This window comes from Pseudophryne corroboree, chromosome 5 (assembly GCF_028390025.1).
Source record: "Pseudophryne corroboree isolate aPseCor3 chromosome 5, aPseCor3.hap2, whole genome shotgun sequence".
Classification (NCBI taxonomy): Eukaryota; Metazoa; Chordata; class Amphibia; order Anura; family Myobatrachidae; genus Pseudophryne; species Pseudophryne corroboree.
The window spans coordinates 29,225,690-29,243,090 of NC_086448.1; the positions used below are offsets into that span (position 1 = coordinate 29,225,690).

Below are 17,401 nucleotides of genomic sequence, written 5' to 3' on the forward strand. Positions count from 1 at the left end.
ATGCTGACTCCTCCCCTTTTAAAAGCTAGCAGCATATGCTGACCCCTCCCATTTTTGTATCTGGTCCCCTCCCCTTTTTACAGGTAGTGGCTCATGCTGACTCCTCCCCTTTTTATAGCTGATAGCTCATGCTGACTCCGCCTGCAGCTGGCCAAAGTATATAAAGTCTGATACATGTATTATACAGTCATACATTTGCCTTTATAATAAAGTAGTAATAAAATATCAGTATACTGGTAACCTCAACAGAACAGTAAATAACACAGAGGTCTGTTTTAAAGTTACTTCAGGAATTCACATAGACATTTAACGCTCTATAGAAATCCAATAATTCAATATTACAGTCCAAGAGGTTTCACACTGTGTGCTCCTGAGGGGTATATAAGGGTCCAGACTACGATCTGATCCCAAGGACTGACGTACATTGCACTGACGTCCTGCTTTTTCCATATGTCAGTATGATATCTTTTCTGTGGAGCTCCGTGTAGAGCATTACACACGTCTGCCGGATAAAGGAGTAAAAACAAACCATTAGACGTATTTATAGAACACAAATGTCACCCGCAAGCTTATATAATGGCCTGAGTCTGTCTCGCAGTGAGACTGGAGCCGTTACTGCTCAGTCACGTCTCTTCTTTCACCATCATCATCAGGAAAGGAGACATTGGGCAGTTGTTGGATAAGTTTCGCTTTGTGTGTTTGAAGCCTTGTTTTATGCTGACTGAAATGCGTCTACAAATATGCTTCATCGAAATACATCCACATCCCGTTATTAGCGCAGAACCCAAGGACAGTCAACTCAACAGAGATTTTGCAGAGATGCAGTGCTGAAAGTAGGGTGGTACGGGGTGGTACGGAGTACCATTAAGAAATATGGTGGTGGTACTCAGTACCACCAGCCCACCATTGGGGCATAATTTATAAGGGGCGTTTTTGTGTGTGGGAGATAAAATGGCGTCAGTGGAATAACTGTGTAGCATAATATGTAAGGCATTACGGTGTGTGGCATAATGTGTAATGGGTGTTACAGTGTCTGGCATAATATGTAAGGTATTACGGTGTGTGGCATAATGTGTTATGGGTGTTATAGTGTCTGGCATAATATGTAAGGCATTACGGTGTGTGGCATAATGTGTTATGGGTGTTATAGTGTCTGGCATAATATGTAAGGCATTACGGTGTGTGGCATAATGTGTTATGGGTGTTATAGTGTCTGGCATAATATGTAAGGCATTACGGTGTGTGGCATAATGTGTCTCCCCTCTCTCCTGTCCCTCTCACCCCTGTCCTATCCCTGCCACCTCTGTGCTGGCCCTGTCTCCCCTCTCTCCTGTCCTCACCCCTGTCCTATCCCTGCCACCTCTGTGCTGGCCCTGTCTCCCCTCTCTCCTGTCCCCTCTCACCCCTGTCCTATCCCTGCCACCTCTGTGCCGGCCCTGTCTCCCCTCTCTCCTGTCCCTCTCACCCCTGTCCTATCCCTGCCACCTCTGTGCTGGCCCTGTCTCCCCTCTCTCCTGTCCTCACCCCTGTCCTATCCCTGTCACCTCTGTGCCGGCCCTGTCTCCCCTCTCTCCTGTCCCTCTCACCCCTGTCCTATCCCTGCCACCTCTGTGCTGGCCCTGTCTCCCCTCTCTCCTGTCCCTCTCACCCCTGTCCTATCCCTGTCACCTCTGTGCTGGCCCTGTCTCCCCTCTCTCCTGTCCCTCTCACCCCTGTCCTATCCCTGCCACCTATGTGCAGTCTCTGTCTCCCCTCTCTCCTGTCCCTCTCACCCCTGTCCTATCCCTGCCACCTCTGTGCTGGCCCTGTCTCCCCTCTCTCCTGTCCCTCTCACCCCTGTCCTATCCCTGTCACCTCTGTGCTGGCCCTGTCTCCCCTCTCTCCTGTCCCTCTCACCCCTGTCCTATCCCTGTCACCTCTGTGCTGGCCCTGTCTCCCCTCTCTCCTGTCCCTCTCACCCCTGTCCTATCCCTGCCACCTCTGTGCCGGCCCTGTCTCCCCTCTCTCCTGTCCCTCTCACCCATGTCCTATCCCTGCCACCTATGTGCTGGCCCTGTCTCCCCTCTCTCCTGTCCTCACCCCTGTCCTATCCCTGCCACCTCTGTGCTGGCCCTGTCTCCCCTCTCTCCTGTCCCTCTCACCCCTGTCCTATCCCTGCCACCTCTGTGCTGGCCCTGTCTCCCCTCTCTCCTGTCCCTCTCACCCCTGTCCTATCCCTGCCACCTCTGTGCCGGCCCTCTCTTCCCTCTCTCCTGTCCCTCTCACCCCTGTCCTATCCCTGCCACCTCTGTGCTGGCCCTGTCTCCCCTCTCTCCTGTCCCTCTCACCCCTGTCCTATCCCTGCCACCTCTGTGCTGGCCCTGTCTCCCCTCTCTCCTGTCCCTCTCACCCCTGTCCTATCCCTGCCACCTCTGTGCCGGCCCTGTCTCCCCTCTCTCCTGTCCCTCTCACCCCTATCCTATCCCTGCCACCTATGTGCCGGCCCTGTCTCCCCTCTCTCCTGTCCCTCTCACCCCTGTCCTATCCCTGCCACCTCTGTGCTGGCCCTGTCTCCCCTCTCTCCTGTCCCTCTCACCCCTGTCCTATCCCTGTCACCTCTGTGCCGGCCCTGTCTCCCCTCTCTCCTGTCCCTCTCACCCCTGTCCTATCCCTGCCACCTATGTGCCGGCCCTGTCTCCCCTCTCTCCTGTCCCTCTCACCCCTGTCCTATCCCTGCCACCTCTGTGCTGGCCCTGTCTCCCCTCTCTCCTGTCCCTCTCACCCCTGTCCTATCCCTGCCACCTATGTGCTGGCCCTGTCTCCCCTCTCTCCTGTCCCTCTCACCCCTGTCCTATCCCTGCCACCTCTGTGCCGGCCCTGTCTCTCCTCTCTCCTGTCCCTCTCACCCCTGTCCTATCCCTGCCACCTCTGTGCTGGCCCTGTCTCTCCCCTCTCTCCTGTCCTCACCCCTGTCCTATCCCTGCCACCTCTGTGCTGGCCCTGTCTCCCCTCTCTCCTGTCCCTCTCACCCCTGTCCTATCCCTGCCACCTCTGTGCCGGCCCTGTCTCCCCTCTCTCCTGTCCCTCTCACCCCTGTCCTATCCCTGCCACCTCTGTGCTGGCCCTGTCTCCCCTCTCTCCTGTCCTCACCCCTGTCCTATCCCTGTCACCTCTGTGCCGGCCCTGTCTCCCCTCTCTCCTGTCCTATCCCTGCCACCTCTGTGCTGGCCCTGTCTCCCCTCTCTCCTGTCCCTCTCACCCCTGTCCTATCCCTGCCACCTCTGTGCCGGCCCTGTCTCCCCTCTCTCCTGTCCCTCTCACCCCTGTCCTATCCCTGCCACCTCTGTGCCGGCCCTGTCTCCCCTCTCTCCTGTCCCTCTCACCCCTGTCCTATCCCTGCCACTCTGTGCTGGCCCTGTCTCCCCTCTCTCCTGTCCCTCTCACCCCTGTCCTATCCTGTCACCTCTGTGCTGGCCCTGTCTCCCCTCTCTCCTGTCCCTCTCACCCCTGTCCTATCCCTGCCACCTATGTGCAGTCCCTGTCTCCCCTCTCTCCTGTCCCTCTCACCCCTGTCCTATCCCTGCCACCTCTGTGCTGGCCCTGTCTCCCCTCTCTCCTGTCCCTCTCACCCCTGTCCTATCCCTGTCACCTCTGTGCTGGCCCTGTCTCCCCTCTCTCCTGTCCCTCTCACCCCTGTCCTATCCCTGTCACCTCTGTGCTGGCCCTGTCTCCCCTCTCTCCTGTCCCTCTCACCCCTGTCCTATCCCTGCCACCTCTGTGCCGGCCCTGTCTCCCCTCTCTCCTGTCCCTCTCACCCCTGTCCTATCCCTGCCACCTATGTGCTGGCCCTGTCTCCCCTCTCTCCTGTCCTCACCCCTGTCCTATCCCTGCCACCTCTGTGCTGGCCCTGTCTCCCCTCTCTCCTGTCCCTCTCACCCCTGTCCTATCCCTGCCACCTCTGTGCCGGCCCTCTCTCCCCTCTCTCCTGTCCCTCTCACCCCTGTCCTATCCCTGCCACCTCTGTGCTGGCCCTGTCTCCCCTCTCTCCTGTCCCTCTCACCCCTGTCCTATCCCTGCCACCTCTGTGCTGGCCCTGTCTCCCCTCTCTCCTGTCCCTCTCACCCCTGTCCTATCCCTGCCACCTCTGTGCCGGCCCTGTCTCCCCTCTCTCCTGTCCCTCTCACCCCTGTCCTATCCCTGCCACCTATGTGCTTGCCCTGCCTACCCTCTCCTGTCACCCTTGTCCTGTACCTGTCACCTCTGTGCTGGGAGATCACGCCTGTCCCGTCTCTGTCAACCTGTCCTTTCCCATCCCTGTCACCTCTGTGCCGGCCCTGTCTCCCCTCTTTCCTGTCACCCCTGTCCTGTCCTTGTCACCTCTTACTGGCCCTGTCTTCTCTCTCAGCTAACACTTCTGTTCTGTCCCTGTCCTCTCTGTCCAGTCCCTGTCACCCCTCTTTCCTACCCCTGTACTGTCCCATTCCTGCCACCTCTGTGCTGGCCCTGTCTCCCCTCTTTCCTGTCGCTGTCACCCCTGTCCTATCCCTGTCACCTCTGTGCTGCTGGCCTTGTCATCTCTCTCTGCTGACCCTTCCGTTCTGTCTCCTCTGTCCAGTCCCTGCCACCCCTGTCCCTGTCCTGACCCTGCTAACTCTGACCTGTCTCTGTTAACCCTCTCTCTTATCCCTTCAGTTCTGTCCTGGTACCTCTGTCCTGGTTTTGCCCATGTCACCCCTGCCCTGTCCCCTTCCCCTCTGTCCAGGTCCTATCACCTCTCTCTTGTCCCTGTCACCTCAATCTTTGGTCTCTATCTTGGTCCTGTCATTTTTGTTCTTCTCCACTGGACTGTACCTGTCATCGCTGTATTGGCCCTGTCACCTCTGTCCTTTTCCTGAGACCCCTCTCTCCTGTACCCTCTGGTCTGTCCTGGCCCTGACACTCTTCTCTCCTGTCCCCTCTTTTCTGTCATGGCCCTGTCATCACTGTACTCTCCCTGTCCCCTCTGTCGTGGTCCTGTCCAGGGCCGGTTCAGAGTCTTGTTGTGCCCCGGGCGGCAATAGGGGGCGTGGCTTCATACAGGGGGCGTGGTCAGCTAGCCCCCTGTACAGTAGTAGCACCGCTGTAATAATGTGCGGTGCGCGATGACGTCATCGCGCACCGCACAGCAAAGGTCCTCTCCACGAAGGAAAACTAGACGCTACGCGTCTAGTTCCCTTCGTGGAGAGGACCTTTGCTGTGCGGTGCGCGATGACGTCAACGCGCACCGCACATCATTACAGTTAAGGTCCTCTCCAGGAAGGGAAACTAGACGCGTAGCGTCTAGTTTCCCTTCACAGCGGGACAGCGGGCAGCGGCAGCGGGGGGCGCAGCAGCGGATCTTGCCATGGTGCGGCGCCCTCCGGAAGGCGGCGCCCGTGGCAAGATCCGCTACTGGTACTGTCACCCATCTTTCCTGGCCCTCTGTTCCGTCCTGGCCCTGTCACCTCTGTCCTGTGCCTGTCCCCTCTGTCTTAGTCTGCCCTGGCCCCAATGGACTTTCCCTTTCATCTCAGTACTGTCCCTGTCACCTCTGTCCTGGCACTTTTTTCGAGGGTTGGGGGCTGCCTATGACTACAAAGCAGGACTGTAATATTATGCTGTATGCGTTTGTGCTGTAATTTCTGGAGTTTATTTCTTTACCTAACACTGGAATAATTTCGTTTTTTTTCCTTTTTATTTATAAATATACCCCCTTCTTCCAACATGAAGAGCGCATATTCTCATGGGCGATATAATGGGCACACATTACCTCCATTATGAGGAGATCCATACTTGTGGCTGGGGGCAGGGAGCTTTTCATGGTGACACTCCACACAACGGTGCCTGAGAAAGATAAGAGACAGGATATAATATTATCATATTAATGTGCAGTAAATTACACTCACCGTGTATCTCTCTATATTGGTATAGATTACAAACCATTATATGAATTTCTATATACCATTCAGGGCCTATATACAGTACGTGAAACTGCACCAATGTTGCACCTAATTCTAATCCACCTGCAATGTAACACGCATCACTCATCTGCTAAACACTGGGATACGTTCAGGATGCAGGCCGTTGGGTTGCCGGCCATTGAAATCCTGGCGCCAGAATCCCAACACGTAGCCAGATTACGAGCGCCAGAATTCTGACATCAGTGGAAATGCTGACGCTGGAATTCTGACACCCAACATTCCGAACGTATTGTAAGTATTCCGAGTACTTTTAAGGTTAGGCCACAGGGAGGGAGAGGTAGGTTTAGGCACCACCGGGGAGGGTTAGGCTGTTTGTTGGGGGGGCGGGGGGGGGGGGGGGGGGGGGGGGGGCACCACTGGGGAGGGTTAGTGTTACAGTATTTAAGCTGTACATTGTCCAGCGGCAAATAGATGAAAATCTGACAAAAATTGCTAAAAAAAATTGACTACCACTTCCTGCTGATTTTCTATTGGACAAAACATACCACATGCAAGAAGCTGCTGTGGTTCCTCTAATTCTGGTTTGCATTCATCTCCGATGATGGGGTGCCTGCGATGGTCTGCGGAAATCTCCAATGGTGGGGCACCTGTACTTGTGCAGAACAATTCCTGCGTCATTGCACGCAGTGCGCCCTAAGCTGCAGTCTTTCACCGCTAGGGGGTGGGGAATGTACAGACGCAGCAGCAATGTGCGTCCTTCTCAGAATGAGGCCACAATGAACCACATGGTTGGGTCCCTTTTTTTTTTTTTACAGTTGTGCGCAAAGCCTCAAGTGTTTCTTGATTTCTTTAAAAATGTATAAAAACAGCTAAAACCATGTCATTTGGATTTGTCACAAATGGCGCCTGACTGTCAATTGCTTTTATGAGAAAGTGCCAATGATCTGTTTATACCGCTAGATGATTTTTCACAAGATCTGTGCCTTTAGTAAATCTCCGATTTGCAAAATCTACAAAAATAATAATAAAAAAATGGTGGAAATACAGAAAATCGGTGTAAATCAGTTTTTAGGAAATATACCCATAAGATGCTGATGATGCCATATAACGGACAACAGCGGGGAAAGTTACTAATAATCGCTTATGGGTGCGAACCTTTGCCCTCATTCCGAGTTGATCGGTCGCAAGGCGAATTTAGCAGAGTTACACACGCTAAGCCGCCGCCTACTGGGAGTGTATCTTAGCATCTTAAAATTGCGACCGATGTATTCGCAATATTGCGCTCACAAACTACTTAGCAGTTTTAGAGTAGCTCCAGACTTACTCTGCCTGTGCGATCAGTTCAGTGCTTGTCGTTCCTGGTTTGACGTCACAAACACACCCAGCGTTCGCCCAACCACTCCCCCGTTTCTCCGGCCACTCCTGCGTTTTTTCCGGAAACGGTAGCGTTTTCAGCCACACTCCCATAAAACGGCCTGTTTCCGCCCAGTAACACCCATTTCCTGTCAATCACATTACGATCGCCGGAGCGATGAAAAAGCCGTGAGTAAAAATACTATCTTCATAGCAAAGATACTTGGCGCAGTCGCAGTGCGAATATTGCGCATGCGCACTAAGCGGAATTTCACTGCGATGTGATGAAAAATACCGAGCGAACGACTCGGAATGAGGGCCCTTGATCACCCCTTATCGTCATTCCGGCACTGCAAATTGCACATTTACTAACAGTCTTTTTGGATGGTGTATTGTCTTTTGATGGTGTATTAAGTCGATTTGTGAAGTGGTGTGAGGTGCGAATTGAGCTGCAATAGAGCATAATGGGGTAAATGTATGAAGCAGTGATAAGAGTGGAGAAGTGAGCCAGTGGAGAAGTTGCCCATGGCAACCAATCAGCTCCTTTGTATAATTTTATAGTATGCAAATTATAAATGTTACGTCAATGCTGATTGGTTGCCATGGGCAACTTCTCCACTGGCTCACTTCTCCGCTCTTATCACTGCTTCATACATTTATACCCGTGTTTGGTGCGAAGCTTATGTGTTGTAAGTAAAATAAAGAGTTAAAACATTTTTTAGACGGCGTGTGGTCCCCCTGAAAGGAAAACCAGCGCCAGCTCTGTGAGCCAGTCCTGGTTCTGGATATACGGGAGTAAAATGCGTAAGCGTCCCCTGTATTTCAACAACCAGCACCAGGCTATTACTAGCGGGGGATGGTGGGGGTGGGGGGAGGGTAATTCCATTGGCAGGGAACACGCTTGTTGGGGTCACCCCAGTCAAAGCATTAACACCCCCTACTAGTCAGCCCAGGGCAGGGATTCCTAGGGAAGTGGGGTCCTCCAATAAAGAGGTCTCCCCTCTCCAGGGCACTTAAGGCCTGGGCTGAAGTCTGGAGCTATCTCCGGCACCCCTGGATGGTGGATGCCGGGTTGATAGCATTCAGTTAAAGGTAGAATAATATTGTATTTACAGGAGGACTACAGAGCCCTCTCCGCATGCTGGTACTCGGGGGAACCACAAGTACCAGCATACAGGGTATTAATGGCCCACTGGAAACTATGGTCCCCCTGTAAAATAAATATCTAAATAAAGACATGACACACACACCATGACAGTATGACTTTAACCACTTAACCGACGATTCATTTAGCCAAAAACCGCTCCGAAATTGTCGGGGTTTTTTTAAGAGTGAACTAGGTGAAGAACATGAATTTAACCCGATCCCAAATGATTTTAGTAAAAAAAAAAAAAAAGAAACAAAATCTTTTTTTAATAAAATATCCCCCTTCCCCAAAACATTGAAACATCGATCGGGAACATCACGACCATCGGAACATTGCGACCATTGCAGCCTCCAGGTACACAGGGGTGGTCTTGGGGTAATCTTGGGAGTGTTCCTTTATACTCCCCAGCGGCTGCCGTTGTCTGTAGCCGCTGAAGGTGGAGAGTGCAGGGAGGCAGAGGGACTTGGCAGGCAAGTGGTTAATAAACAATTCACACACACTCATACTCACACTTGTCCCTGATGCTGCTCGGTCCAGATTTGATGTCAGTCACGGATGGCCTCTGCAGCAAGTGTATGGCTGACCACCTGTACACACAGCATGATGCACTGATATATCTGCTGTTTCCAAAGCTTACCTGAGCGTAGGGCCGCCCACTGGTGCCTTTTCGTATCCGTCCGGCGACGAACAACAGCATTGGTAAACATTGGTAACATGAACGCAGATCCAGGCAGTCGTGCAGCCTCTGAGTGACTCTGACCTGTTTCACATTCTGCGGCTCAAACGCAGAGAGCTCTCATGCTGCCAGGGAGATCGCACGGGCTAAGTTATGCCCGCCCATGAAAGTGTTCCAGCAGTCCACGTTCACCTGGCCGACCCCCCCGTTACCTTCACCAAACGCTGGCTATCCGTCACTCACTCTGCGAGTGATTCCTCTGTGCGAGCGGCAACACAAATCAATAGATGCGTGTGCGCGAGGCAGCTTTAGGGCACGTGCAATGGATAACAATCGCCCCACTTGCGTAAAAATTACGTCCACATCTGAATCAGGGTCCATATGCCCAGCCGAATGGCTACTTACGCGCTAGGGTACAAGTGTGCCAGACGCCAGTTAACCCACGTAAAATGGGAGAACATGCAAACTACACACAAATATGATCTTGGTGCAAATCAAAACCCAAAGGAAAGCACACACCATGGGGAGAACATACAAACTCCATACATATACAGTGGGGACCGAAAGTTTGGGCACCCCGGGCAAAAATTCATTTTAATGTGCAAAAAGAAGCCAAGGAAAGATGGAAAAATCTCCAAAGGGCTTCAAATTACAGATTAGACATTCTTATAACATGTCAAAAAAAGTTTGATTTTATTTCCATCATTTACACTTTCAAAAGAACAGAAAACAAAAAATGGCGTCTGCAAAAGTTTGGGCACCCTGCAGAGTTAATACCTTGTACTGCCTCCTTTGGCAAGTATCACAGCTTGTAAACGCTTTTTGTAGCCAGCCAAGAGTCTTTCAATTCTTGTTTGAGGTATCTTCGCCCATTCTTCCTTACAAAAGTCTTCCAGTTCTTTGAGATTCCTGGGCTGTCTGTGACGCACTGCTCTTTTAATGTCTATCCATAGATTTTCAATTATGTTGAGGTCAGGAGATTGTGAAGGCCATGGCAAAACCTTCAGTTTACGCCTCTTGATGTAATCCACCGTGGATTTTGAGGTGTGTTTAGGATCATTATCCATTTGTAGGAGCCAGCCTCTTTTTAAATTCAGCTTTTTCACAGATGGCATCAAGTTAGCGTCCAAAATTTGCTGGAATCTTATTGAATCCATTTTTCCTTCTACTCGTGAAATGTTCCCTGTGCCACTGCCTGCAATACAACCCCAAAGCATGTTTGATCCACCCCCATGCTTAATAGTTGGACGGAGGTTCTTTTCATTAAATTGTGTGTCCTTCCTTCTCCAAACGTACCTTTGCTCATTCCGGCCAAAAAGTTCTATTTTAACCTCATCGGTCCACAGAACTTTGGTGGTCATTCCGAGTTGTTCACTCGCAAGCTGCTTTTAGCAGCTTTGCACACGCTAAGCCGCCGCCTACTGGGAGTGAATCTTAGCTTCTTAAAATTGCGAACGAAAGATTTGCAATATTGCGAAAAGACATCTCTGTGCAGTTTCTGAGTAGCTCCAGACTTACTCGGCATCTGCGATCAGTTCAGTGCTTGTCGTTCCTGGTTTGACGTCATAAACACACCCAGCGTTCGCCCAGACACTCCTCCGTTTCTTCAGCCACTCCCGCGTTTTTCCCAGAAACTGTAGCGTTTTTTCCCACACGCCCATAAAACGGCCTGTTTCCGCCCAGAAACACCCACTTCCTGTCAATCACACAACGATCGCCTGAACGAAGAAAAAGCCGTGAGTAAAATACCAAAGTTCTTAGCAAATTTACTTGGCACAGTCGCAGTGCGAACATTGCGCATGCGCACTAAGCGGAAAATCGCTGCGATTTACTGAGCGAACAACTCGGAATGACCACCTTTATTCCAAAATGCATCAGGCTTGTCTATATGTTCATTTGCAAACTTCAAATGCTGATTTTTGTGGTGAGGACGTAGAAGAGGTTTTCTTCTGATGACTCTTCCATGAAGACCATATTTGTACAAGTATCTCTTTATAGTGGAATAGTGTGTACCACAACTCCAGTGTCTGCCAGATCTTCCTGGAGGGATCGTGCAGTCAAACGTGGATTTTGACTTGCTTTTCTCACAATCCTGCGAGCTGTTCTGTCTGATATTTGGTCTTACAGATCTTGCTTTAACTTCCACTGTTCCTAATGACTGCCATTTCTTAATTACATTCCGAACAGAGGATATGGGCATCTGATAACGCTTTGCTATCTTCTTATAGCCTTCTCCCACTTTGTGAGCGTCAACTATTTTCAGATTCAGTGTTCTACACAACTGCTTAGAGGAACCCATGGTGCTGATTGTTGGAGCAAGGTCAGAAGAGTCTGGGCTTTTAAAACCTTTGAGATTGACATCACCAAGTCTTTCCAGGCGAAGATTGAGAACAATCGATGGCACTGCCAGGTCTCAGCTGTACAAAGGGGGCAGTACGAGGTATTAACTCTGCAGGGTGCCCAAACTTTTGCAGATGTCATTTTTTTTTCTGTTTTTTTGATTGTGTAAATGATGGAAATAAAATCAAAGTTTTTTTGACATGTTATAAGAATGCCTAATCTGTAATTTGATGCCTTTTGGAGATTTTTCCATCTTTCCTTGGCTTCTTTTTGCACATTAAAATGAATTTCTGCCTGGGGTGCCCAAACTTTCGATCCCCACTGTATGGCGTTGGTGCAAATCAAAATCAAAAAGTAATATGTGTCCCATAATAGTAATCAGTGCAAGTGAGAAAGCCAGAACGTGTTCCACAGTATGGCATTTACTCATATAGATCTTAAAGAGCAATATTTTTATTATTATTATTATTATTATTATTATTATTAGATTTAATCATATTCAGTTGCAACATTTTTGGACGTTTTTAGGGCGAATTACATTACTCATCTGTTTCTTCTTCTGATTCCTCTCCATATAATCCCGTAATCCCGATACAAGTTCTGACCTAATAACGACCTTTGGGGGTCATTCCGAGTTGTTCGCTCGTTGCCGATTTTCGCAACGGAGCCATTAAGGCGAAAATGCGCATGCGCATGGTACGCAGTGCGCATGCGCTAAGTATTTTAGCTCAAAATTTTGTAGATTTACTGACATCCGAACGAAGAATTTTCATCGTTCTGCTGATCGTAGTGTGATTGACAGGAAGTGGTTGTTTCTGGGCGGAAACTGGCCGTTTTCTGGGAGTGTGCGGAAAAACGCAGGCGTGCCAGGATAAAACGCGGGAGTGTCTGGAGAAACGGGAGAGTGGCTGGCTGAACGCAGGGAGTATTTGTGACGTCGAACCAGGAACGAAACGGGCTGAGCTGATCGCAATCTGTGAGTAGGTCTGGAGCTACTCAGAAACTGCTAAGAAATTTCTATTCGCTATTCTGCTAATCTTTCGTTCGCAATTCTGCTAAACTAAGATACACTCCCAGAGGGCGGTGGCCTAGCGTGTGCAATGCTGCTAAAAGCAGCTAGCGAGCGAACAACTCGGAATGAGGGCCTAAGAACACACAAATTAATTCTTATAATACAGTAACAGAGGGAAAAACTATTTTTCAACCTAAATGTCTGTGAATAATAACACAGTAGATGTCCGTGACTTGATGCATCTAAACCGCCCTGTTGATGGCAGAACAGCAGCACATTCTCATTAGGGGGGTTACAATCCATCTAAAAAACTCTTCGTCAAACTGCATTTGACATAAATATCCTCAATGGAGCGCAGCTTCGTACTGTTTCCATATTCAGCGGCTGATACAACTGCGTGTAAAAGCTTACGCTTGGCCATGGAGCTATTCCCATACCAAGACCTAATGCATTTGGTCAAAGCGCTTTTGTATAACACAACGATAAACTCATCGGGCCTGGGTGCAACAAAGCTATTTTTGCAGTCAAACCAGTTTTTCTGAGGATTTGTTGCATTTCACATATGAATCAAGCTGCAGAATGCCATACGGATACCATACGGAGCTTATACCTGGTGAGTAACCCCAGGGGTTAAAGTGTGTGGGCGGGGGTGTGTGGTGTAGTGGAGTTCCACCACCTGTAATGTTAGGGGAAACCAACAGAAAAGCCTGCCCCATCACCTACATCAATAGATGATGCAGGTGGCGCTAGTGTTACTGATGAGCTGCAGCCACCTCCCCCATCCTCAGGTCCTGGTGGCTCCTACCTCCCTCTTCTTCAGGCCCTGGTGGCTCCATGATCCTCCTCTATCTACAGCCCACCCCTCCTGTACTCACACGATGTGTCTGTTGGACAACAGTCATCCCCTCCTCAGGTCCCGATGGTTTCCTTTCCCGGCACAGTGAATGTGATGTCATGCTGTCACCGCTGCTGAAGTGCCATGAAGAGGAGCAGGCTCTGTGCATCTTGAAGACAAGGTGAGAGGGAAATGGAGGGACAAGAGAGGTGGGGAAGCTGCTGTAGTGATATAGGGCATGGAGTAGCTGGAGGGACACAGGAGGTGAACTGCTGGAGTGACAGAGGCAGAGATGTGTGTAAGGGGAACTACAGTACTGCTGTGGGCATTATATGTAAGGGGCACTACTACTGTGGGCATTATGTATATAAGTGGCACTAGTACTGTGGGCATTTTGTGTATAAGCTGCACTACTACATTCGTTATGTGTAAGGGGCACTACAACTGTGGACATTATGTATAAGGGGCACTACTAGTTTGGGAATTGTGTATAAAGGGCACTACTGTGGCATTGTATATAATGGGCACTACTGTGTGGCATAACTTGTATAAAGGGTACCATTGTGTAGTGCTATGTGAATAAAGGACACTACTGAGTGACGTAACCTGAATAAGGGGCAGTACTATGTGGTACAATATGAATCAGGGGCACTACATGCGGTAAATAGATTGTGCTACTCTGTGTGGTGTAATTTGGATTGGGGGAACTACTGCATGACCACGCTGCTTCTTTGTGAGATCAATGCCCCTTTATAAAGTTTGGGAAGTAGGGCACTAATTTACAGTTTGCAGGTGGGGAGGGGAGGCTGAAAACACTGGCACTAGGCCTGGCTCCGCTTAATGTGAGGGGGTAAATGAGTTCCATCACCTCTCCAGGAACACTTTAAGCCCTGGGTAACCCATTAGAAGCCTACAGACTTCATTTGCATTTTGCACGGAGAGGGATCCAATCAGATCACTCCCAGCATCCCCTGTGGCCAGTGGTGACGAGAGAGGGGGGGGAGAGGGTACAAATTACCCAGGCCAAGGTCTGATGGAGCGGCCCAGTGAGGGTCCAGTAGCGGCCCAGGCCACCTCCCCCTTGCCTGGCAGCAGCAGCTGCAGCTCTTCTCCTCAGCCCAGCATACTCTGCTGTGTACTGTGCTGCAGTGTGGCCATGAAGGTTCTTAAAATACAATTTTTCTCAGTACTATTTTTTAAGGATACATGACCACGCCTCCTGTGATTAGGCCACGCCCCCTGAAAAGAGCCCGCCTCTCGACTGCCCTGCCCGTGGCGCATGCATCATACGAGGCATGCGCAGGAGGACTTCTGAGTCACAAATCCGGATGTCCCCGCACTGCAGAGGACCGCTCTTACCGGGAGCGCTGTCCTTTGCTCAAATCTTCATGCATACAGTGTTAATAAATGCCACAATGCATGCGATGAGTGACAGGATGCTTGATGCCTCCCGCCCCAGATGCCTCATAGACAGGTTAGCTGCCTGCTGTTTTCTGAGGCTATATAGGCTGTCCCGTGCCAAAAGGTAACAAGGCTCAATGGCGCCTATATAACCTGCGCATGTCAGTGTATCTGCTATTGGCGAGATTTTGCTGAACTGTATAAATACACTACAGACTGTAACAACCGTACATATTTTGGATACAAATGATTCAAGCAAGCATTTATATATTTATATCTATCTAAATAGCCTTCTGTAGCATTCTAAACGGGTATGACCATGCAGCTTACCCCCCCCCCCCCTACTGTGCGTCATTTTGGCACCACTTGCATGAGGCCCCTTACTGTATATGGTTACTTGATAACTCATCTACCCTCTGTGCTGCACCTCTGTTATACCGCCAAGCAGGTCTGTACCACCCCCCCCACTGCTCTCTCCCATGTGTTTAGCCGCAAGCCATTGCAACTGACGTCAGATACACTCCCTGAAAAGGGCCATGATCCACCTACGTTTTTCCAACCACTCCCCACAAACGCCATGTTAACACCCACCAACGGTCACTTCCTGTCAATCAAATTGCGATCGCACTTCACTAAATTGCTTTTCGCAATTTAGCCTTCGCGCATGCGCAGTCTGCCGATAATCGTCTGATTTGCGATTTTGCAACTGCAGTATGCAAAGGTAACAAAACAATTCTTAATTTATACTGAAAAGACACGGGGTAGGTTCAATTACTACTTACCTGTTGTATTCCATACAGGGACGGTGGAGTATCGTGTACTTATGGTGCCACCAGTACTACCAGGTTTTAAAGTACTGAATGCTCTGTTAGTTGTTGTAGCTGAGCTGGCCCAGGTAGATGATGCTGGCTTAGTAGTCGCTGAAGATGATGTGCTCACATGTGCTCTTATTTCAGTAGTAGATTGAGTTGTGGCTCTACTTGGTAAAGGAGAGGTAGTTACTGTGGATGTAGAGGGTATTGTGGTCTCATTTTTTATTATCGGAGAAGTTGGAATTATGGTCCCATTTATTACAGGAGAAATAGATGATGTGGTCTGAGTTGTTGTTGTAATAGTAGATGATGATGATGATGATGATGATGTTGTGGTGTTAGTTATAGTAGTAGTAGAGTATGTTTTTGTAATTGTAGATGGAGTTTTGAAGTTAGTTGTAGTAGTACTAGTAGTAGTAGTAGTAGGGTATGTTGTTGGCTCATCTGTAATTGTAGATGATGTGTCAATGTTAGTTGTAGTAGTATTAGTATTAATAGTGTATGTCCTTGGCTCAGCTGTAATTGTAGGGGAAGTTTCGATGTTAGTTGTAGTAGTATTAGTATTAACAAAGTATGTTGTTGGCTCAGCTGTAATTGTAGAGGAAGTTTCGATGTTAGTTGTAGTAGTATTAGTATTAATAGAGTGTGTTGTTGGCTCAGCTGTAATTGTAGATGAAGTTTCGATGTTAGTTGTAGTAGTATTAGTATTAATAGAGTGTGTTGTTGGCTCAGCTGTAATTGTAGATGAAGTTTCGATGTTAGTTGTAGTAGTATTAGTATTAATAGAGTATGTTGTTGGCTCAGCTGTAATTGTAGGTGGAGTTGCAATGTTAGTTGTAGTATTAGTAGTAGTAGAGTATGTTGTTGGCTCAGCTATAATTGTAGATGGAGTTGCGAAGTCAGTTGTTGTAGTAGTGGTAGAGAATGTTGTTGGATCAGCTGTAACTGTAGATGGAGTTGCAATGTTAGTTGTTGTAGTAGTAGTAGTATTAGTAGTAGTAAAGTATGTTGTTGGGTCAGCTGTAACTGTAGATGGAGTTGCATTGTTAGTTGTAGTAGTAGTAATATTAGTAGTAGTAGGGTATGTTGTTGGGTCAGCTGTAACTGTAGATGGAGTTGCGATGTTAGTTGTAGTAGTAGTACTAGTAGTAGTAGGGTATGTTGTTGGGTCAGCTGTAACTGTAGATGGAGATGCGATGTTATTTGTGGTAGTAGTACTAGCTGTAGTAGGGTATATTGTTGGGTCAGCTGTAACTGTAGATGGAGTTGCGATGTTAGTTGTAGTAGTAGTAGTATTAGTAGTAGCAGGGTATGTTGTTGGGTCAGCTGTAACTGTAGATGGAGTTGCGATGTTAGTTGTAGTAGTAGTATTAGTAGTAGCAGGGTATGTTGTTGGGTCAGCTGTAACTGTAGATGGAGATGCGATGTTAGTTCTAGTAGTAGTACTAGTAGTAGTAGGGTATGTTGTTGAATCAGCTGTAACTGTAGATGGAGTTGCAATGTTAGTTGTAGTATTAGTAGTACTAGTAGTAGTAGGGTATGTTGTTGAATCAGCTGTAACTGTAGATGGAGTTGCGATGTTAGTTGTAGTAGTAGTATTAGTAGTAGCAGGGTATGTTGTTGGGTCAGCTGTAACTATAGATGGAGTTGCGATGTTAGTTGTAGTATTAGTAGTACTAGTAGTAGTAGGGTATGTTGTTGAATCAGCTGTAACTGTAGATGGAGTTGCGATGTTAGTTGTAGTAGTAGTACTAGTAGTAGTAGGGTATGTTGTTGGGTCAGCTGTAACTATAGATGAAGTTGCGATGTTAGTTGTAGTATTAGTAGTACTAGTAGTAGTAGGGTATGTTGTTGGGTCTGCTGTAACTGTAGATGGAGTTGCGATGTTAGTAGTAGTAGTAGTAGTA

At 48.8% G+C, this 17,401-nt stretch overlaps 1 long non-coding RNA gene across 1 annotated transcript; it reads right to left on the bottom strand.

Moving 5' to 3' along the window:
* Positions 1-230: 230 nt before the first annotated feature.
* LOC134928753 (uncharacterized) lies at positions 231-16,214 on the bottom strand. The gene is made up of 3 exons (XR_010177985.1): positions 15,465-16,214; positions 5,768-5,841; positions 231-502 (listed from the first exon to the last, which is right to left on the bottom strand). It is a non-coding gene; the product is annotated as an uncharacterized LOC134928753 (long non-coding RNA).
* Between the last annotated feature and the right edge of the window lie 1,187 nt (positions 16,215-17,401).